Source organism: Gorilla gorilla, chromosome 11, assembly GCF_029281585.2.
Source record: "Gorilla gorilla gorilla isolate KB3781 chromosome 11, NHGRI_mGorGor1-v2.1_pri, whole genome shotgun sequence".
In the NCBI taxonomy this organism is placed as follows: domain Eukaryota; kingdom Metazoa; phylum Chordata; class Mammalia; order Primates; family Hominidae; genus Gorilla; species Gorilla gorilla.
In genome coordinates this window covers 67,320,289-67,345,464 of record NC_073235.2, presented here as the reverse complement: position 1 = coordinate 67,345,464, position 25,176 = coordinate 67,320,289, and the positions used below count along the sequence as shown (strand labels likewise).

Sequence of the window (25,176 nt, the reverse complement as noted above, 5' to 3'; positions counted from 1 at the left end):
AAAGCCTTCCTGGTTACCTGTCTGAACTCATCTGCGCCTTTCTTGTTCCAAGCAGACACATTTCCTACCTTTAAGCCTTTGAACTTGTGATTTTTCTCTGCCTAAAATGGTCTCCCTCCAGATACAGGAAGATTAACTCCTTTCATTTCTTAAGATTTTTCTCAAAAGTCATGTTCTCAGTGAGGTCTTTACCCCATCGAGAATAGCACAACTCCCCCCAACACTTCCAATTGTCCTTCCCTCCTTTATTCTTCAACTTGGCATTTATCACTTTCTAATACTTTCCTTAACTCTATTGGTTATTGCTTGCCTCTGCCACTAACATGCAAACACCTGAAACTGTGCCAAGCACATAAAATCTGCTCAGTAAGATTTTGCTGAGTGAAAAAATAAACAAACAGTTTCAGAGGCATCCATATGTCTCTAGGGTAGCTATGACAATTACAGCAAAGATCTGAAAAAGTAAAACATTTAGCTTTTGACAACCAAATGTAATTTTTGAGTTCATAGATAGTCAATAAGCTTCTGTATCAGAATGTTTTGAAACAAAACATTTTCCAAGTTTATTTCTGATTAATATACTAAGAACAATGCCAAACAAATTGAATGGCAGGGTTTCATTACAGACCACAGAGAAAAGGAAACCCATGATCTCACGTCAGCAAGTTATTTCAAAGAGGAATAAGGAGCAGAAAGTCTTTCCCTTTCAGGAGAGGTGATATTGGGAAGTGAAAACAGAGGCAGAGAAAACAGCCTTTCAGACGTATCTTAAATGCCTATACTCCTCAGGGTTAAAATCGTGGGAGGATGGAATACTAGGTGGAGAAAGGAGCCAAAAATGGAAAATCTTTGTCCCATGTTCCACTTGGTATCCTGGGAGTAGGTTGCTATGAAATAAACTTCACACTGATACAGGGAGAGAAAGGAGGATTATAACAGTGGGGAGGCAGTGAAGGGATGTGGTTAAACACAGTGGGGAGGCAGTGAAGAGATGTGGAGGCAGTGAAGGGATGTGATTCCTCCTCCAGCAGTATTTGTGACTCCACAAAGACTGCACATAGCATAAAAGGGACCCAAAAATTCCTGTCCATAACAAGCAGGCACTACTAGTATTTCAAAAACTAGTTGGGTGCTCACCCAACATGATTGCAAGAGGAGGTCAAAGTCCTCCTATAGCTAAAGATTTCCAAAAGGGCACCCAAACTTGGGAGCAAGGGGGAGACACACCAGAACAAATGCAGGATCTGTAGTGCAAACTAGGATTAAGTAAGATAGGACGTAGTTATGGAAAAACAATTAGGTTCTGACTTAAGATGAACATACCACAATTTCCTAGCCATAGATTTCATTCATACACACCAGCAAAACACTCAAGAACCGAACTAGAGTGAGCACAAGTTAATAGACATCAACAGTTGCAAATCCATGAGCTGGATCTGCATGAAGACCATCATGAGGCAGTCACTCCTCCAATGAGAATCTTATGCTTCTCATCGAGTTGCCCTCTTATAAGGGAGGCAGGCACAGGACAAAGTCCTAATAACGAGTTGAATTTGGAATTGACTAAATGTTTACCCAATCAGGTTGTCTTAACTAGAAAGAAACTGTCTAAACTTAAGAAATTGATATACCTTGAATTGGCAAATTGAAATTTTAACCCTTACCCCAATTACCCCCTGTATTAGTCAGGGTTCTCTAGAGGAACAGAACTCATGGAATACATATATATAATATATATTATAAAAATGGGGAGGCAGTGAAGGGATGTGGGGTGTGTGTGTGTGTGTGTGTGTGTGTGTGTGTGTGTATCTCCTTTACATACATATAAAGGAGAGTTTATTAAGTATTAACTCACATGATCACAAGATCCCTTAATAGGCCATATGCAGGCTGAGTAGCAAGGAGAGCCAGTCTGAGCTCCAAAACTGCAGAATTTGGAGTCCATTGTTTGAAGGCAGGAAGCATCCAGCACAGGAGAAAGATGTAGGCTGGGAGGCTAGGCCAGTCTCTCCTTTTCACATTTTTCTGCCTGCTTATATTCCAGCTACACTGGCAGCTGATTAGACTGTGGCCACCCAGATTAAGGGTGAGTCTGTCTTCCCCAGCCCACTGACTCAAATGTTAATCTCCTTTGGCAACGCCCTCACAGACACACCCAGGATCAACACTTTGCATCCTTCAATCCAATCAAGTTGACACTCAGTATTAACCATCACAAGTCCACCACTTGTCAACCCATACACACCTCCTGAGATCATACATAATCTTCAAATAAAGACAATAATAAGGTCATAATTATGCCTAACATAATACAACTATCTTTGTACAACTGGAAACACACCAATCCCCAACACAAATACTATTACATAAAGTTAACAATACTCAAATGCTGATGTGAAGTCAATAAATCTTATGTCCCATGATAAAGGAGAAAGGAAGTAAAATGAAGATATTTTCTTAGTACAAGTGTATACATGCAAACATGTTTTTAACAAAAGAAGGAGGAAATACCCATGACAGTTACAGTTCCCGTTTCTGCAGCTGGTCATGAGGTCGTAGCTGGTTTTGATTACTACCTTCTTCCACTACCAATTCTGTATTCCCTTTGCCTTAAGCAAGCACCTTAGCAGGTCATGTTTCTTTCTTGAAGGGTCTTGGTCATCTGTAGTCCTGACTGGATTGGGCTGTTTTAGTTTCCCATTGACCTTAATCACAGGGCATGGTAATACTAAGAGACACCCTAATGGATCTCCTGTATTCCATGCAGACTCTTCCTTACCTCCATTGTAGAGTAGTAGACTGATTTCATCTTGATAGTCTGGGTCAATCACCCCTGCCAACATTGTAATCCCCTTCTTAGCCTATTGACTTCAAGGTAGAAGGAGCCAAAAGTGTCCAGGTGGCAGTCTTAACTTCCAATTTAATGGAATCGTAATTGTGTCTCCTGGTGGCAGCATTCCTCCCTCTGGAACTAAGACCTCTAGACCAGCAGAACATAATGTCACGGGAACAGGAAGCAAAAATTTTGCTAGTGGATCACTAGGGTTGATAGTGAGTGGTGCCACTTTCAGTCCCCCACTGACTGAATTATCAAAAAAATTGGATTAGTTATAGATAAATAAAAATCCACACATTCTTTACACATCTGTATAATGAGTGAATTTTCTACCCTACAACTATAGCATATACATTGCCACTAAATCTAGCATAAACAATTATAGATTAAAGTACTATGATCCATTCCAGACCAAGCTAACTAATCGAGTCCTCATGTGCTACTCACATTGATTAATACAGAAACAGAACAATTTCTACTAGAGTCTACTAGTCTGAGAAAAGATATATAGACAGGAAAAATATGCTTTTATAGTGACTGAAATGTTGGCTGTCAACATACTCAGGTGTATATTAAATACAAAAACATAAATGTAGGAAAAAATATACACATAGCCTACTTTCTTCTTCCATGGTTCCAAATAAATTTAGAACAGACTTTTCTCCATATTAATCATTCAGTCAACCAATACTCAAGGTAGGAACTGATACCCTGAAGCATTTCCATGTGACTTTAGGTAAAAAGAATGAATCAGGACATCTCTTAAAAAATGTAATACTTCTGAATGCAAATGTAATACTTCTTCCTTTAATTTAATGTTAATTTTTTTTCTTTAACTGCATGTTTGTCTGGGAAAGACTAGTTCCATATAATCTATAACAGGATCTCAGTTTTTGCATTGGTCATGTAATAAAGGAATTTAGTACAGCTGTTGGTGAATCTAATTACTATTTTTGAAATAACAATAAGGAGTTATATCCTGTTGTTGTTTTTGTTTGACAGTCACTGATAGAGTTTCCTGGCTGAGCAATTAAGCTAATGCCATAGCAATTACTTAGATTAAAAGTTGGAGTATAAGACTCACTGGGAAAGATGGTCATGAAGACCTATTAACTAATCAAAAACAACTACTCTATCCATCTTACAAAAATTCTCTACACAACAAACAGGCAAGAATTTTTAAAATACCATTTAGCAAAATTTGGTCTAGGTATTCCAGTCATTTAAAATACTGTAACTGGTTGCAATGTATACATCAAAATTAAAGACATTCTATGAGAAATCCAAAGGTAAAGTAAGAAAAATACATATTTTGTTGTTTTTACCACGTGCTATTTACTAAAAATGGTTAATTTGCCCCATTAAAATAATTTATAAAAATTTTGTTCTCACTGCTAATACTATTCTCTGCCTGCTGCTCCTAGTCACTGCGTTTTATACTTGATCATCGATATTTGCTCCCTTTCTTCTAGTACCAGTTCTCACTTGCCCAATTACAGTTGCTCCTAAATTGTAGTACATCACACTCAAAAAACATATTCTGTGTGGTTTCTTTAATGTAAAAATGACTAGAAGTGAATTCAAATATTAGTGCTAGCAATGAATTCACTAACTGGAAAATACTCTTGTAAGGTCAAGACAAGTAAGGAAATAAATAATCAAGAAATAGATCTGGTGGCTTTTATGTTCAAACAGTAATAATTAACCAGTTGAATTAGAGAAATATAATCTTTCCATCTCATTTAACATTACAGAAATTTCTAAGACCAAGAGCAACGTAATCAACAAATTACAGTGAAGTGTTTCCTTTAAGATTGTAAAAATTAATAGCTCAAAAAGCAAAGTTAAACAATCATTATGTTATAGTAAAATTCCAAAGTTAAAAATTATTAATTACAATCAAGTTATTAAAAGTTAGATATGAAACCTAAACTGAATTTCATTATGTTTGTGATAATGTATCATTTTCAAAAAGTTGAAAAATTGACTAAAACAAATGTAGAATAAACATGTGTCAAAGATTTATTTAGCTCATTAATGAGGGAAACAGAATGTTAAACCTGGTTCCAAGGGCAGAAATCCCAACAACCACTAGTCTAGATATCAAAAACTTGTTCTTTTCAGTGGGCATAAAATATTTTCCAATGTACTTAAGGTCACAACTATACAAACAACAACAAATCCCCAAAGATTATTTTTGAAAATAAAAGAAGACTGGTCTCATTTTACCTTGCCATATGATTGTAGCACAAAGTATTAATTAACTTCCTTGCTAAGGTCGGCATATCTAGAGCCATATAATGTTGAACAACTACCCAGGCTAGAAAATTAACTTCTAGCCTGAAGTTTCTTTATGAATTTTCTTTATCAAAATTTCATAAAGAACCTCAAATTACATTTTACTAGATTTATTATTCCAAGTTTTTCAAAATTGCTCTTGTTGGCTGTTTTAGTCTGAATCTAGGAAACCAAACCCAAGATACTCATCTCAACAGATTTTACTTATAATATCTATAAATTTGAGTATGTTGTTTTCTGCTCAAGGTCCCTAAAATACAGTGAAGTTTCTGGCCTGTTAAGAAGTAATGGTATTTATAGCCTATAAGATCTCAATGCATATCAGCGACCATTTTTCTGGGACTGTTCTATGGGCATAGGTTTCACCTACAAAGTGCAACCTTTGTTGCTTCATGGTGGTCTTGTCAGAACTGATGAAATAAGATTTATTCTCATATATAACACTTCCAAGAATGGTCTTGGTTGCATTATCAGTTTGTCTATGTCCTGGTAAATAGAAGGACAGATTTTTATTGAGCCTGTACAATTAACTATATTGCCATAACAAAAGATCAGAAAGACTCAGGAAAGTACTCTATTCCTCAATTCTGAAGCTTCAGGGAAAATAAGTTACCATTTAAAGAGCGTTTCATTTTCATTTGCAAAAGTATAGTCTACTATATCAAGAGTTAAGGAGAGATTCAGAAAAAAGGCGGGAGGGGTTTCTAAGATACCCATTAGAAAAAAGAACACTAAACATAATAACAACAATTAGATTTTCCTACTCTTTAAATCTTAGGTATTAGGTCAGCAGTTTGCTTTCATGAGGTTGTCTGCAGGACTAAAAAGAGAGTACCTAAAATCCTGACTCAGTCTGAGAGTTGTCTAAGTGGTGACACTTAAGATCCATATTCTATACTATATTCTATACCATATTCTATACCCATAGTCTGTATCTTGAGGTATCAGTAAAGAGTATAATCAATGAAATATTTTTATTAATAACATAAGTATAACATAATTACATTGATAGTATTTAGGGAAGGTAGAGATTCTCTTTGATATGACAACTATTCCCATGCAGATTTTACAATAGTGTGCAGCTATTTAAGAAATATAGAATATAACATATAACTCAATTATTTACATCTTCCTGTTTTATGAAGTAAAAGGAAAAAATTTTGGAATTGCCCATGGCCCTGGGAAATTCCAAAAATAGTTTAGATATAAAATATAAATTGAAAATAATACTTCTTACATTGTAGGATGTGATCTTAGGTAGGTAAAATCATGGAGTTATCAGTAGATATCTGGTCACTTATGAAAGACTCACAGATGCCTGAGAACAGTGAATGGTTTTGATTGGCTACCTATTAATCAAAGTGGCAATAAGATATTTTAAATTAGAAGTCAGGAAATTTTATTTTGTTTGTGAATAATCAAGAACATGAAACAAACACACTACCACAAATTATTAAAAATTATTAAGGTGAGACAGAATCCCTGTTCTGTGAGCAGATTACGCAGAGTAACATTTTACTACCTCTTGTTAAGAGCAGATGGAATTCTCTAAGACTTACCTGCAATTTTAAGAGAGAGTAAACCAAATTCTAGTTTTACATAAATGTAATATTTGACAGAGGCTCATTCATAAGCAGCTACTTAAAAATTATCTTATGAATAGGACCATCAAACCTGAACAAATTTGCCAAAAATTTAACACATAATTCTTCTTTTTAGACTTATCATTTGCAGGTAATTATAAACCAAAGCAACTAAAATTCACTTTCTACAAACCTTCAGCAACTGTCTATATCTATTCACATTTATTTTTTACTACCTTTTTTCATACTTTAGAACAACCAGACATTTTACCTTAGGATAATACTACTTTCGCCTCTCCTTTTATCAACTAAAACATATTGCATTATCTTGATTTACAATCATAGCTCTCTGCCACAGTTGCTTTTAGTAACATTTCAATCACCAATACAAGTTTTAGCCTTAACCAAAGTAACCAACTTCCACTTCACAGAGATAATGGAGATATAGATAATTGAGACATTTTCATCATACCCAAGCATTTTAGAAGATCATCAAAAATCATAATCAAATATAACATGACTTTATACATGCATTCTTTTTGTACTTTCTTAAAGTAACAGAAAGTAACATGCATGTTAGCATGAACCAAAAACAGTTTCTCTTTAATGAACAAAAAATATTGGCCTTTGTTTCAGTATTCTCTATTACTTAGAAATTATCTAAGTATCCAAAAAACATCCACCAACTAATTAGATTTAATGCTAATTCCAGCTCTCAAAGTTAACTAAGGGGCTTGAAAATTGTTTAAACTGATACATTACAGAAGATACTTAGTGTTATTTTTAAAAAGATTGTCAGAATTGTAATTCAATTTATATGATTATTTTCTCTCAAATTTTTTTTTCATACATTATGTGAGAATAATGTTAGCTTATCTAATCAAGAAACAGTACAAGAAGTGTGGAAATCCAGATTAACTAATCTTTTCATAAAAAACAAACCAAAGTCTTAGATGAAAAAACAAATAAATAAATATGTTTTTATTATATTTCATACAGGTAAAAGATACATTGCTGTTTTTTAAAGCTAAAATTTTTAAAACAGTCTAATTTTTTTTTCACAGATTGACCTTGATTATGTAAACTTGATTCTAATTGAAAGGCTTCTGATTGGCCAATTTCTATAGGAAGGGCTTTTTGCTTCAGAGTCTAGCTCTCTTAAAGGCTCAGAACTTTAGTTTCTTTATTTTCCAGGAATTCTGGAAAATTGAGATTTATGTAAGTGCTTATCCTTAATAAATAAAAATAGAGCTCTGTTATTTTAAAAGACATTGTAACAAATATTTAATGCCTTTCAGAGATATGAAAATATTCTACACTCAGTCAATGAGGGGCAATCTTTTCACTATTACAGACACATGGGAAGCCTGCATACAAATATAAAACATGTATCAAAAATCTATTTAACTTGTTAATGAGGAAACTAGCAATATAATAAACATTATTTCAAGAGCAAGCACACATGAGGAGGTACTAAAGAAAAGAAGGGCCAGGCACAGTGGTTCACACTGGTAAACCTAGCACTTTGGGAGGTCAAGGTGGGAGGATCCCTTGAGCTCAGGAGTTTGAGTCCAGCCTGGGCAACATAGTGAGAACTTGTCTTTACAGAAAACAAACAAAAGTTAGCCGGACACAGTGGTACATGCCTGTAGTCCTAGCTACTTGAGAGGCTGAGGAGGAGTATCACTTGAGCCCAGGAGGTTGAGGCTGCAGTGAGCCATGATCATACCACTGCACTCCAGCCTGGGCAACAGGGCCAAACCCTGTCTTGAAAAAGAGAAAAATTGCTGGGCGCAGTGGCTCCTGCCTGTAATCCCAGCACTTTGGGAGGCCAAGGTGGGTGGATCACCTGAAGTCAGGAGTTCGAGACCAGCGTGGCCAATATGGTGAAACCTCGTCTCTACTAAAAATACAAAAATTAGCTGGGTGTGGTGGCAGGCACTTGTAATCCCAGCTACTAGGGAGGCTGAGGCAGGAGAATCACTTGAACCCGGGAGGCAGAGATTGCAGTGAGCTAAGATTGCACCATTGCACTCCAGCCTGGGCAACAAGAGTGAAACTCATCATAAATAAATAAAAAAAAAAATAAAATAAATAAAAAACAAAAAAGAAAAGAAGAATGTTGGAACAAGATTGCTAGGTTAGATACAAAACTGATTCATGTCCTACAGGGAAATCAAATAATATTCTTAGAGGTATCTTTTCTACTGGACAAATGCTTTGAATCTCTACCCAATGAAAACCCACAAGTTAACCTGTAACTTCACAGCCTAGGTTCTAATCAATAGTAAATAGTATGTCAAACAAAGGGGCATTCTCCCACAGAGTTAGACTACCTTTAAGTGGACCTGTTAGACAAAGCTCCAGTATGATACTGAAAGGACACATGATCCTTTTTGCTTCACTTCCAATGTGTAATTTTTCATAACAATGTTTAGCTATAAGTTGGGATTCTTGATAAACATGAGAGTTCCTATGTCTTCACTAATCCAAATAATAAAACTTAATTAAATAAACAAATTAAAATAAAATTTATTTGTGACAAAATTCATATTATTTTTCAAAAGTTCATATTTAAGCTAAACTTCAGTTGTTGTCAGATGACACCAACATGAAATTCCTTAAAATCCTGGAGGTCGAGGATAAATTTGATCATAAGGTTAGAGAGGGATCAAATTGATATGAGTAGTATTGGGCTTCAGGGGGAAGACAGCATTCTAAAAATCAATACTAAAAGACTTTTTTTTTCAAAGGTTAATGTAGGGCATAATTTGAGTCTAAAGGGAACTCAGGAATGCCCAGACATGTCTGAAGAACTAGTTAGGTAGGCCACAGGAGTTGACTCCTGAGTTCTAGAGCAGAAGGAATTTTGAACAGAAGCTGAAGGAATTTGAGAAATACAAGGATTAAAAGCCCGTTGGTGTAGTACACAGCCTGACCTCAGGATATTGAAGACTCCAGGAATGGGCACCTCCCTGGCATCTTGAGGACTTACAGCTGGGAGAGCACCAGTGATAAGCTTCTGTAACCCGGAGAGATGTGTGCTTATGGTGCAGCCCTGCAGCAATAGTAGTGGAGAGCTCTTGCCCTCAAGTAACTGAGAGAGAATAGAACTGAGTAACATAAGAAGACTATCCATGAGCTCAAATTAAGCAATTTTACCTTTAATCCCAGGATCTCCAGGAAAAATATGAGCAACATTTGAGGGGCTACAGCCACTGCATTAGCAAAGAAGGACATGAGTCCGCAAAATGTGGATTTTCAACACTACATGACTGTTGGTACCCAAAGGTAGAGAGTCTAGTGAAAGAGACAACTATTGACAGAAAAAAATTGGTTGAATGATTTCTGATATTTTAGAATAAAAAGCAAACTTACACTAGTGTGCATTTAGAAATATAAGCTTTTTCTTTTAATTTATGACCTATGAAGACCTATTAGCACATTGATGGATTTTTGTGTTTTGTTTTTGGAGAGTATTTTTTAAATTTTGTAACAAATAAACAATAGTAGCTTATAGAGGGCATTTAATTATATCTCCTGTTCCTACCCTTTGTTCAGAACATTTAATAAAAGGGAATAGGAACCCAAAAATAATATTTGGAGTTGCCCAGGATAAAACAGTTTAGAGTGTTATTATTGTTTTTTGTTTTTTTTCTCCTGGGTTCATAATTAGGTGAGTGGATGGAAGGGACATTCCTCAAAATGGGGTGAAAGCATTCTGTGAAGATGCTCCAATTCAGAGGATTGTTCAAATGTTTCATGTTCTTAATTTGGAAAGTAATTTCTGGGAGATGATTGTTTTCAGGCACTGGGCCTGCCATGAAGGATGAGGATCCTCTCGTAACCGTCCGTCCTTACCACCTCACCACAATATTCTCTGTGCTCTGGGTTATGAGGTTGATGTGGTTTGGTTCTGTGTCCCCATCCAAATCTCTCATCCAAGTATAACCAGGCCTGACCCTGCTTAGGTTCTGAGATCAGACGAGATCAGCCGCTTTCAGTGTGTTATGGCCCTAGACACAAACCTCGTCTAGAATTGTAATCCCCATGTATCAGGGGAGGGACCAGATGGGAGGCGATTGGATCATGGGGGTGGATTTTCCCCATGCTCTTCTCATGACAGGGAGTGAGTTATCATGAGATCTGATGGTTTAAAAGTGTGGCACGTCCCCACTAGCTTCCTTTCTCTCCTGCCGCCATGTAAGACGTGCCTTGCTTCCCATTCAGCTTCTGCCATGATTGTAAGTTTCCTGAGGTATCCCCAAGCAATGCAGAACTATAAGTCAATTAAACCTCTTTTCTTTATAAATTACCCAGTCTCAGGTAGTTCTTTATAGTAGTGTGAAAACAGACTAATACAGTGGTTTTACAGTTATCTTATTATTATCATTTCCTCTGACCACCAATTCAACCCCTAACACACATACACATATACAACATATGCATACAAATATCTGTTACAAATGAATTACATCTTCATAATTTTACACTCAACACTCCTTATCCATAAATGACATTTTCAGAGCTGTTGAATTCATTCAAACATTAGTGTGGAAGATTCTAAATGTTTCATATTTTCCTCAAACCTCTCTCAACCATAAAGAAGTTGTTGGGTTTGCATACCAACCAACCCCTTTCCCAGTCCAGCCTCCCTGATTCAACCTGTTTCTGCTACTCCCACAAAAAAATTTTAAGAGAGAAAAAACAATTAAATGTTTAGCTACACTCCATTTTCTTTTTCTTTGAGTTATTGCTGTAACAGCACAACAAATCATTGATTTCTTTTGAAAAACCAATGAGGTAATGACAATTTCTGCTCTGGAATAGCTTCCTTGTTAAAAGAGAAAGGTGTTGTACCTCTGAATTTCCTGTTTTGTCATAAATTTGAGCTGCATTTTACTCGTCTTTAAAATAAAAATAAAGGTCAGGTACACTGGCTCACATCTGTAATCCCAGCAGTTTAGGAGGCTAACATGGGAAGATCGCTTGAGCCCAACATTTGGAAACCAGCCTGGGCAATATAGTGAGACCCCCTCTCTACAATAAAATACAAAAATTAGCCAGTTGAAGTTGTTCATGCCTGTAGTCCCAGCTACTCGGGAGGCCGAGGAGGGAGAATCACCTGAGCCCAAGGAGGTTGAGGCTGCAGTGAGCTGTGATTGTACCACTGCACTCCAGCATGGGCAACAGAGTGAGACCCTGTCTCAAAAAATAAATAAATAAAATAAAAATAATTATGCTTTCTTGTTGTCTTGTAACATGTAGCAAGAATTAACTGCATCCTTAAAATATATAGCACTCCTTAGTAGCTTATAAGTAAATATAATAAATACCAAACATATTATTACTATAACATTGGTAAGAGATTTTTCTCTTTATGGCTTGCTGGAAGGCACTATGTATTGTAGTTTGCATTCTTAATAAAACTTCTTTTATAGAATTTTAAGACTTTTATTTCATATTTTTAGGAGTATTTTCATATGAAAAAATTATAATTTGAAATTAGCTACAACTACTGCTTTTGCTAAATAACATAACTTTCAAAAACAGACTTTTAAACTTAAGAGGTATCTATTGTTCCAACTTCCTACTCATGGCAGGCCTCATCTCTATAACCAGCCTGATAAATTATCTTCTAAATCCTACTTGATTTTTCCCTGGGGACTACTGGAAGAGCAATGCATTGCATTTTTAAAATTAAAAATAAACATGCAGTGGACATGAAAAGCCAAAAGTTGGTTATGAAAAACATCTTATAAAATTGTCATACCTCTGGTGAGACTATTAAGAATTTAAAAAAGAAGATAGAAATAAAATGGATTTGGAATAAAAAAATGCAACATAATTACAGCTTTTTTAGGCTAAAACAGAGGATGTTTAAAACTTCAACTAATTAATTTAAAACTTCAACTTTAGATCAGAATAAAGGATATAAGATTCTTCTACATGATTCTAATGTATACTTTTTTCTCAGCTAAGATTTTTCTACTCTTAAAATGACTTTAATTATTTACTAGGAGCATAGGTATACTTTTTTCTTTTTTTTTAGATGGAGTCTTGCTTTGTCATTCAGGCTGGAATGCAGTGGCGCAATCTTGGTTCACTGCAACCTCTGCTTCCTGGGTTCAAGTGATTCTGCTGCGTCAGCCTCCCGAGTAGCTGGGATTACAGGCGCACACTACCACACCTGGCTAATTTTTGTATTTTTAGTAGAGACGGGGTTTCACTATGTTGGCCAGGCTGGTCTTGAACTCCTGACCTCAGGTGATCTGCCCACCTCAGCCTCCCAAAGTTCTGGGATTACAGGCGTGAGCCATGACGCCTGGTCCATACCTCATTTATTGTGTTTCCCTTTATCATGCTTCGCAAATGTTGCATTTTTTACAAATTGAGGGTTTCTGGCAACCCTAATCAGGCAAGTCTATTGGCACCATTTTTCCAACAATGTACTCATTTTATGTGTCTATGTCACATTTTTGTAATTCTCCCAATATTTCAAACTTTTTCATTATTATTATATTTATTATGGTGATCTATGATCAGTAATCATTGATATTAAGTACTACTAAAATTGTTTGGGGGCACCACAAATTGCACTTATATAAGATGGGAAGCTTAATCAATCAATGCTGAGTGTGTTCTAACTGCTCCAATGACCAACCATTCCTGGTCACTGATTGATCAAGTTCGCCATCTTATTGATTGTTTGCCACATCTCTCTCCCTCCCTTTGAGCCTCCCTAGTTTTTGAGACACAACAGTATTGAAATTAGGCCAATTAATAACCCTACAATGGCCTCTAAGTTTTCCAGTAAAAGGAAGAGTCACACGATGCTCACTTTAAATCAAAAGCTAGAAATGATTAAGCTTAGTAAGGAAGGTATGTCAAAAGATGAAAAAGGCTAAAAGTTAGGCTACTTGCACCAGTTAGCGAAGTTGTGAATGCAAAGGAAAGATCTTAAAGGAAGTTAAAAGTGCTTCTGTAGTGAATATACAAATGATTTTTAAAAATTCAAAACGATCATAATGCCGATAGAAAGTTTTAGTGGTCTGGAGAGAAGATCAAACCAGCCACAACATTCCTGTAAGACAAAGCCTAAGCCGAAGCAAGGTCCTAACTCTCTTATATGAAGGCTGAGAGAAGTGAGCAAGCTGCAGAAGAAATTTGAAAGCTAACAGAGTTTGGAGGAAAGAAACCAACTCTCTAACATAAAACTGCAAGGTAAAGCAGCAAGTGCTGATGCAGAAGCTGTGGCAAGTTATCCAAATCTAGCTGAAATCATTGATGAAGGTGGCTGCACTAGGCAATAAATATTCAATGTAGATGAAATAGCTTTATATTGGAAGAAGATGCCATCTAGGACTTTCATAGCCAGAGAGAAGTAAATGCACAGCCTCAAAACTTCAAAGGACAGGCTGACTCTCTTGCTAGGGGCTAATGCAGCTGGTGACTTTAAGTTGAAGCCAACAATCACTCACCATTCCAAAAATCCTAGGACCCTTAAGAATTATGCTAAATCTACTCTGTCTATGCTTTATGAATGGAACAACAAAGCCTGGATGATAGCATATCTGTTTACAGTATGGTATACCGAATGTTTTAAGTCTACTGTTGAGAGTTGCTACTCACAAAACAGATTCCTTTCAAAATACTACTGTTCATTGACAGTGCACCACATCACTCAAGAGCTCTGGTGGAGATGTACAGAAAAATTAATGTTGTTTTCATGCCTATTAACAGATCCATTTTACAGTCCATGAATCAGGGAGTACTTTTGACTTTCAAGTCTTATTTAAGAAATAGATTTCATAAGGCTATTCCTGACATATATAGTGATTCCTCTGATGGCTCTGCGCAAAGTAAATTTAATGCCTTCTGGAAAAATTCACCATTCTAGAGGCCATTAAGAACATTTGTGATTCATACGAGGAGGTCAAAATATTAACATTAACAGGAATTTGGGAAAAGTTGAATACCATTCTTGTGGATGACTCTGAGGCATTCAGTAGATAAAATAACTACAGTAGATAATATTCAGTAGATAAAATAACGACAGATGTGGTAAAAATAACCAGAGACGGAGAGATAGAAGTGAAGCTTGATGATATGACTAAATTGTTGCAATTTCATAATCAAACTTGAACCAATAAGAAGTTACTTGTTGTGGATTATCAAAGGAAGTGGTTTCTTAAGATGGGATCTCTCCTGGTAAAGTTGCCATGAACATTTTTGAAATGACAACAAATGATTTAGAATATATATATATATTTAGAATATATATATAATTTAGAATATATATATACACATATATATGTATATATATACACACACATATATATGTATACACATATATACACACATACATACACACATATATATGTGTGTATATACACATATATACACACATACATACACACATATATATGTGTGTATATACACATACATACACACATATATACACACATATATATGTGTGTATATACACATATATACACACATATATATGTGTGTATATACACATATATATACACATATATATGTGTGTATATACACATATATATATATATTTCTTTTTTTTTTTGAGATGCAGTTTCACTCTTGTTGCCCAGGCTGGAGAGCAATGGCACGATCTTGGCTCACCGCAACCTCCGCTTCTGGGTTCAAGTGATTCTCCTGCCTCAGCATCCCGAGTAGCTGGGATTACAGGCATGCGCCACCATGCCCTGCTATTTTTGTACTTTTAGTAGAAATGGGGTTTCTCCATGTTGGTCAGGATGGTCTTGAACTCCTGACCTCAGGTGTTCTGCCTGCCTCGGCCTCCCAAAGTGCTGGAGTTACAGGCGTGAGCCCCTGTGCCCTGCCATGATTTAGAATGTTATAAAAACTTGATTGATTAAGTAGCAGTAGGATTTGAGAGGATTGACTCCAATTTTGAAAGAAATTCTACTGTGGGTAAAGTGTTGCCAAACAGGATCACATACCACAGAGAAATCTTTCATGAAAGCGAAAGTCAATTGATACGCAAACTTCATTGTTGTCTTATTGTAAGAAATTACCGCAACCACCCAACTTTTAGCAACCATCACCCTAGTCAGTCAGCAACTACCAACATCAAGGTAAGACACTCCACCAGCAAAAAGATTACAACTCACTGAAGACTCAGATGATAATTAGTATTTCTTATTTCTTAGCAATAAAATACTTTTAAATTAAGATATGTACATTGTTTTAAGACATAATACTATTGCACACTTAAACTACAATATAATGTAAACATAACTTTTATGTGCACTGGGAAACCAAAAAAATTATGTGACTCATTTTATTTCAATATTTGCTCCATTACAGTGGTCTGGAATGGAACATGCAATATTTCCAAGGTATGCTTGTATTCAGAAAACATGCCTTAAGGAAGAACTGCTATTCAGCTCTGGTTAACAATGGTTACCAATTGAGGAGCTACAAAAAAGCTTCAAAAGTTTTCATCTTAAATTATTAGATGTTTTTCAGTTTCTTGTGAAACTATGGTTATAAAATATGGTTATTTTCTTTTACTAAAACATGCTACTATATAACTTTATCAACTGTAGGAGTGATCTGTAAACTCTGTAATTGTTCAGTTTTTATTCCTGCACTGGCATATAATTAGGTATATGCCCTTTGAAAACAATGATCATATCCCATGAGATGTGAAACTGTAAAACTCCTAGAGGAAAACAGAAGAAAGTCTCCTTATCGTCTTGGCAATGATTTTTTGATTCACATGCCATAAGCACAGGCAACAAAAGCAAAAATAAACAAGTGTGGCTACATAAAACTAATAAGCTTCTTCATAGCAAATGAAACAACCAACAAAATGAGAAGGCAGCCTACAATTGAGAGAAAGTAGCTGCAAACCATATATCTGATAAGGGGTTAATATTCAAAATATATGAGTACTTCACACAGCTCAATAGCAAAAAAGATGAATAACCTGATTGAAAAATGAGAAAACGCCCTGAATAGACATTTCTCCAAAGAAGAGATAAAAAATTGCCAACAAGTATGTAAAAAGGTGTTCAATATCATTAATCATCAGGGAAATGCAAATCAAAACTATAGTAAAGTATCATTTCACACCTGTTAGGTTATCAAGAAATTATTATCAAGAATAACAAGCGGCCACGTGTGGTGGCTCACGTCTGTAATCCCAGCCTGGGTAATATGGTGAAACACCATCTTTACCAAAAACAACAACAACAATAACAGTAACAACAAACAAAAAATTAGCAGGGCACAGTGATTCATGCCTGTAATTCTGGCACTTTGGAAGGCTGAGGCGAAAGGATGACTTAAGCTCAGAAGTGTGAGACCAGCTTGGCCAACATGGTGAAACCCTGTTGGTACAAAAATTAGCCGGATGTGGTGGTATGTGCCTGTGGTCCCAGCTTCTTGGGAGGCTGAAGTGGGAGGATTGCTTGAGCCCAGAAGTTCAAGGCTGCAGTGAGCCATGATTGTGCCACTGTACTCCAGCCTAGGCAACAGAGTGAGAGACCCTGTCTCAAAAAAAAAAAAAAAAAAAAGGAAAAATAAGAAATAAAAAGCATTGGTCAGGGTGAGGAGAAAGGGAACCCTTGTACACTTTGTTGGGAATGTAGATGGGTGTAGCCACTGTGGAAAACAGTATGGTGGTTCCTAAACAAATCAAAAATAGAACAACCATATGATCCAGTAATCCCTATTCTGGGTTTATGCCCAAAGGAAATGAAATCACCACCTTATAAAGCTATCTGCACACCTATGTTTATTGCAGCATTAATCACAGTAGCCAAGATGTGGAAATAACCAAAGTGTCCATTGATGGATAAATGGATAAAGGAAACACTGTGCGTGTGTGTGTGTGTGTGTGTGTGTGTGTGTGTGTGTAAATGGATTATTCAGCCTCCAAAAAGAAGATCCTACTTGAGGTCAGGGGTTTGAGGCCAGCCTGGCCAACATGATGAAACACTATCTCTAATAAAAATACAAAAACTAGCCAGGTGTGGTGGCGCATGCCTGTAGTCCCAGCTACTCAGGAGGCTGAGGCAGGAGAATCGCTTGAACCTGCTAGGAGGAGGCTGCAGTGAGCAGAGATCTCACCACTGCACTCCAGCCTGGGTGACAGAGTGAGACTCTGTCTCAAAAAAAAAAAAAAAAAAAAAAAAAAGATCCTGCCATTTGCAACACCATGGGTGGACCCAGAGCACATTATGCTAAGTGAAATAAGCAAGACACACAAAGAGAATTGCTGTATGCTCTCTTATATGTGCGATCTTTTTTTAAAAATTGAATACATAGAAACAGAGAGTAGGATGATAGTTACTAGAGTTGGGGGATGTGGGATTGGGGCTGGGGGTGGAAAATGGGTGAAAGCCTCCAAAGTTACAGTCATATAGGATGAATAAGTCTAGAGATTTAATGTACAAAATATGGTCAAAGAAGCGAACAAAAGGAATTATGATACCTCTACAGGGAGGGTTGGCAGGTAAAATGCAAGATATTCAGTTAAATTTGAATTTAAGATAGGTAACAAATAACTATTTATAACAGGCAAATATTGCAGGTGACATCTTTATGCCAAAAACTTATTCACTGTTTATCTGAAATTCAAATTTAACTGGTTATCCTGTATTTTTATTTACTAAAGCTGGTTATCTTATTTATAAACTTCAGTTTTCTAATATATGTAATGAATAGTTTGAGAACATGTTATCTAAAGTCTTTTTCAGGTTTAACGTTGTATGATTTCTGTTACAATCAGATATTTTTAATAGAGCACAGTCATTTGCCATACTTATTCATAATTCATACCCTGCAACACAGATGATGATACTGTTGTATCACCATTTTATTGATAAAGAAACTAAAAATTACAAAATTATTTTTAAAAATATTTTTCAGATATGGGATTTTGAATTTCCACTAATGAAACTATGATAATTGCAGAATGCCTAGCTTCAGTGAATTGACTTGATTTTGATATTTAAAATACATATTAATTCTGAAATAACTTACGTAATTCATTGGTTTTGCCAAACTGCTATGACTGATTTCGACCGAAGCACAGAACTCACGAACAAAAAGACTGTATTCTAAAACCACCACTAGCATGCTCCACCAATTTCTTACATTCTTCAACTTCCTCAAACTTTTTTTTCTTTGACTGGCATATTTCAGAAAGAACTGGAAGAAAGTTCTTCAATGTTGAAATAGTGTTAACCACAGCTCAGCTTGTTCTGTGGTATTGACAGATCGCAAAATTTATAACATACATAAGAATCACAGCTGGAGTAATGAGGCAATACTTCATTTAAATCAAAATATGTAGGGAAGAAAGGAGTCTTATATTTGCCAGACATGAAACTATATTTTAATAGCATTCTATGTAAAAGGTCACTGATTATCACAAATAGTCCCCATGTAGAAGGAGATTCAGAAGTTAAAACTGATATGGTAGTTTTGAAGTCTGGGTATTTAAAAAAAAAAGTAAAAATAAAAAATGGCATGGTTTCCTTTAACATGGTCAGAAAACAAAATCTTAATCCCATTTTTGTTTTTCATTCCAAAAACAATTATTTATTTACTTAGTACATTCCTAGTCCTCTGAATGAAAATGTTTGTTCTTTGTTGATCAAAATTATGCACTCTTATTTATTACAACAGAAAATTGTAAAGATCTAGAAAATATGTATCACTATCCCTGAAATATACACTGTAGCCCTTGTAAATATGCAATCATATAAAAATACATCAAACAAGAAAATCACCTTAAGTAAGCTTATCTTGCCATTTACTTGTATTATGATAGCTGATAAATACTGTAAGCCCAGGAGAAAATACTTCAGTCAGAGATCTGCAACACTCTTTCCATTACCTTGTTAATTGCAGACTCATACCTGTATGCCAGGGATGCCTGAGTGCCCTCTATATGCTACACATTCAGCTAAGTCTGTTAACTGTGTTCTCTCATTTAATTTTCTCAACAATCTTATGGAATAGCTATTATTTTCCCAAGTTCCTAGATGAGCTAAACAATAAAACCCAAAGTTTACACACTTACATATATCTGATAAGTTATGCCATTCTTTTCTGCTTTTCTATCATTTTTCAGTTTCTGCTGCAGTTACCAAGGAAAAATAGTTAAAGTAGCCAATAATGAATGTTTAAAACATTAAAAAATCATACCTTATATGTGCTAGAAACAGTAATTTCAACATACTAGGTGGACTTTTGGCAGTGTGTTCTTCCCATCACACTATCTGTAATCCAAATATTCATTTTGTGTTATTTTCCATGTCGGGCTGCCTTTGATTTTCCTAGATTGTTGTTGTTGTTGTTGTTGTTGTTGTTGTTGTTAGTAGAGGAAAATATACAGTGTCATTAATTCTGCTGCAAGTCTCTCATGGGGTGGACCTTGTTAGGAGTACAGAATGATCTGATTCAATTTCACCCTGTTCTGTACAGTTTTCAATGTCTTGGGTGGATCCCACGTAGAACATGGATGAATAATAATAAGACTTCACATTTTTATAGAGTCTTTGTTCTTGGTATGGTCAAGGGTGCTCATTCCAGAATGCGTCTGAATTTCTGATCATCTCTCAGTTTTTCCTCTCTATATTTTGCCTCCCTGATCTTCATATTCCTTAAATGAAAATGGATATGTCTACAACTTTAAACTCTCCCCAGACTGAAGTGTGTCCTTTGGGACAAGGCAGGTTCAGGTAGGCAGTACCTTTGAAGCTGGCCTAGGAGATAGGAGAAGATATTCAGCATGCTGCTCACACAATAATATTTATTTGCTCTGGGATAACTTTTTTAATCTGCTATGATTGCAATGAGGTAACTGTAATGCTACTGCAAAATAAAGTAAAAATCAGAATAAATAACTTTTGATTCTAGTTTTGCTACTTTACTAGTATCAAGGCTTTGGGCAAGTCTTTGCTTCAGTTTCCAGAACAGTGAAATAAGGATATGAATGTCAATCTCTGCAAGCCCTTAAGTGGCTCAAACTAGATTCAATAAGCGAGAGTGCTTTGCAAGGGGCTGTATGTGACATCTTGTTATTAATAGTCCATATATATGAATTCAATCGTTTTTAACACAATGAGCTTGATTACTCAACATAGATAGTGAGAAAACTCAGAGATCACAGAATATTTATAGATTCATTACAGAGATAAGGAAATTGAAGATCCCACAGTTAAGTGATTTACCCAAGGTCACTATAGAGCAAGAAGCCAGAGCTCTCAGCTTGGAGGAGGAAATTTTCTGCTTTACAGATGGCGGCTTACAGAGACACAGCTGGCTCCCATTTGTAACATTTGTTTAATAAGGGCCTCCATTACCCTCACTGGACACTTACTCTTTGCCAGGAACAGTAAATTTCCTAATGTCACCCAGATAGTAAGAATCAAATCCAGGGATGTAAACTCAAATCTGTCTGGCTCCGGAGCCTGAGCTCTTAACCACTGTGGTACTTAGTTAACCGCACACACACTCAGCCTCCCAGAAGAAAAGGCACAGGAGGGGCAAGGAACCCTGCCAGGATGAAATATGCTGAGACTTGTTAGGTTTTATGCCTGGAAAGCCAAATCAGTGGCTACCTGGCTCAAAGCTGTACATTTTGAAATACATGGAAACTGACAAGCAGTTAAGGCTTTAGGAAGCTCTGTAAGACAGAAAGGGAGCGATGCAGCTTCTAGTTACAGTTAGAATTGAATAGGCAATGTAAAATCCTAAATACCAAGATTTAGTAAATTGTATCATATAAAATAGATAAAAGTTGACTTTTTTTGTCCTTTTCCTTTTTTTTAAAGAAACACCCATATTTGAATGGTATTTGAATTTTAAATTACCAAGGTACTTTGAACAAAACTGATACTTTAATGTGATAAAAGAGCTTATTTACTTCCAATGAGTAAGAAAATTATTGCCAACAGAATTACAGAATCCAGAAACAAATTTATTTGACAAAAGGATATGTTGAAGAGGGAAATGAGAAAGTAGATTTTAGTTAACTTCGTGTTGATGGAGGAGAATCTGAGCTTGAAGTTTGAATGGGCACTGAAAACTCTGCCCTCTTTCATGCTCATAGCACTAAATTACACGTCTGCATGCTCGTGCATGTTTCCCCAGGCCTCACCTCTATTCTGGAATGTGTACATATTAATAAAGAGTCTCTTTTTAGCATTGAATATGATAATATAGAAATATAGCACCATTTTAAGAGATAGCATACCAAACTCAGGCATTTCTTCTTCTGATACTTAGGACTGAAAAATTATTTACCTTTTGGGAGAGCAGTAAAAGGCCCTACACTGATTATTGACCAATTTCCTTAAGACTTTAAGTTGATTGAGAGTCACAAAAAAGTACTGATGAGCCCAATGGTCCGTGAGCCCCTCAAGGGCAAAGGCAATATCTTTGTGATCTTTGTTTTCCTAGCCCAATTCTTGGTATAGCAGATATCCAATAAAATTCTCGTTTTATTGAAATAAAATTTAATTCATGAATATATAATCTTCTTGGAAGTTCTATTCTAAAAAATATTCTGTGATTTTTCATGTTTCAAAATATAAAATCTGATGAGTTAAAAACTCATTAAAATGGACAACAAAGCACATCTATTTTGGTTCTTTCAATCTCTAGAAGGCTTGTTTGTAAATGAACCTCCAGATATAACAAAATACCTCTGTAATTCCAAATATAGGATGATGAACAGTGTAATTCATATTTTCCCTTTAAAATAGTATTGTATTTATTTTCTTCAAACTTTGGTATCAAAGTAAACACTAAACTTCATACAGGAAAAACAGGGATTTATTTACATTTTAGGAATAAATTAGCCAAATATGATTTTTATTTCTTCTGTTAAACAATATAAAATAACTAGATAAAAATATCTCCCACACTCAATTACTCTACAAAAAATAATTGTTATCTCTAGTACTTAAAGAAGGGGGTATGCATTAAACTTGAAAGTATGAATAAATGTATTACCACTTCATTTGAGTATGTCATTTAACTCACATACTAAAATAGATATGACGAGAGTTAAAATGGCTACAATTACTATGGTTATTAAAAAACTACATAAACAATACAGCCTTTAGCTATTATATTTGACTTTAAAATGTTTAACAATTGGCTTTAGTTTCAATGGACAAAACTAATTCTGTCAGTTTTTATTATAATTGCATACACTGGACATCAAAGTAAAGATTTAATCATTTAAGAGTTGTTGACAATTTTTCATATTTTCCTTTGTGTATTTCTAACTTCAGTGCAAAGAAGAAAAAAGTTCTCAATGAAACAAAATCAAAATTTTTTTTTCATGAATAGACATTTCTGTGTTAAGGAAACTATAATATTTCAACAAACATATCTGTTGAGTTTATTCTTACCTACTAATTGTTGGTCAGTTTGAAAAAAAGGCATTAAAATAAGATTACAAATTGGAATAGGAGGGAAGGGAAAAGGAGATATACCCGTGATAAAGACAGCAGTGGCTAATTACAAAGCCTGGCCCAGGATTCCTGACAGCCAAAGAAAATATTTTTGGTATTTTGGAATAAAGCTCTCATGAAGCATTTATATAGGGAACATCAAATTCTAACAACACTTTCTATGTGTTAATACATGTAGGAATACTCAAATTATGAAAGCACTACACAGAGATGAATGGATAATTAACTATTATGCATATATTACTGAATTGAGAATAAAGCTACAATTCTGACTTTCAGTTCCCTGTTTTCATCAACAAAGTCTTATGCATAAATAACATAACATATTTTCTGAGATTGGGCAGTTTCTATGAAATACAAAGTCTGAAATAAGACTTTTACTAAAACTGAAATGTAACAACTCTGATCTTGTTATATAAAACCACAAACACACACGTGTACACAATCTAAGAAGACATAAAATAAACACTTCCTTTAGGTTGTAATGTGCAAAGGTGAAATGCACAGAAAGATATTAACCACCTTTTAAGTGTAATTTTTCAGTTTTAAATAAAGCTTTTCAAGTGGTACTTATAGTGGAATAAAAACATACTTAAAATAAGCATTTAAAAATGTTTTCATTATTCCAAATAGTTTACAAAAATTTTAGACAAACTCCAACCATTATGGCCCACTTTAACATGCCTATCTGCTTTTTATATAAGCACACAGGTATTTATTAAGCATGTAAACCTCCTTCCCACTTATTACTATCCAGGAGGAATCTGAAACCTAGATTATTATTCAGAGAGATATATAGCTAAGTGGACCTTCATTTAGCTTCATTCTACCCATTGATTTTGGTACTAACCCCATCAGGTAACCACGTGAAGAATAAGTCTTCTTTCTCTAGTAAGACAAACTCACTTTCCATCTGTTCCATTTAAAATGGACTACCAGCCCCTTTGAGTTGAAGTCTTTCCCTGTTCCTTTTAGGATTCTTCTGAGGAGGGAAGGCCTGAAGGTTTCCTTCATTCCTTTATTCAGTACACAAATACTGGTGGAGAGTCTCCTGTGTTCAGGGCTATGCTTTCAGGAGACAAAGGATAAGACGTGGTCCTTTAAGAGTAGGCTGGGCACTGTGGCTCACGCCTATAATCCCAGCACTTTGGGAGGCCGAGGCAGGCGGATCACAAGGTCAGGAGTTCAAGACCAGCCTGGCCAACATGGTAAAACCCCATCTCTGCTAAAAATATAAAAAATTAGCCGGGCACGTGGCACATGCCTGTAGTCCCAGCTATTCGGGTGGCTGAGGCAGGAGAATCACTTGATCCCGGGTGGTGGAGGTTACAGTGAGCCAAGATCATGCCACTGCAGTCCAGCCTGGGTGACAGTGAGACTCTGTCTCAAAAAAAAAAAAGAGAATAAACCCCTCCAACTCTGCATTATGTAAATGAATAACTGAAACAAAGTGTCATGGGGCCTTGCCCTACCTAACAGAACCTACTGGGGGCCAAGAAAGGGAAGGGCTACTTCTATTTCTGCAATGAGGGAAGTATTCCTGAGGGGATAATACCTATGCTTAGGCACTTAAAATGATTGGCTGGGTGGTGAAATGAGGGGGAGATTCCCAGACGGGGAAATTGAGCGCAATCTTGGAAACGTGGGCAATTTTGAAACAGCTCTGCGTAACTAGAAAGATTGGAAAACAGCAGTTTTCTCCTGTTATGTGAAAAGATTTATAGCAGCCAGGCATGGTGGCTTACGCCTGTAATTCCAGCACTTTCGGAGGCTGAGGTGGGCAGATCACCTGAGGCCAGGAGTTCGAGACCAGCCTGGCCAACATGGTGAAACCTTGTCTCTACTAAAAATATAAAAATTAGCCAGGCGTGGTGGTGGTCACCTGTAATCCCAGCTACTCGGGAGGCTGAGGCAGGAGAATCACTTGAACCCCAGAGATGGAGGTTGCAGTGAGCTGAGATGGCATCACTGC

General features: G+C 35.9%; 1 long non-coding RNA gene across 1 annotated transcript in view; it reads right to left on the bottom strand.

Annotated features, from left to right (window-relative positions):
* The window catches only part of LOC129532105 (uncharacterized), a 71,979-nt gene that overhangs the window by 43,309 nt on the left and 3,494 nt on the right, over positions 1–25,176 (bottom strand). The window contains exon 2 of the long non-coding RNA XR_008677720.2: positions 19,924–20,483. This is a non-coding gene — a long non-coding RNA (uncharacterized lncRNA). The remainder of the gene's footprint in view (positions 1–19,923; positions 20,484–25,176) is intronic.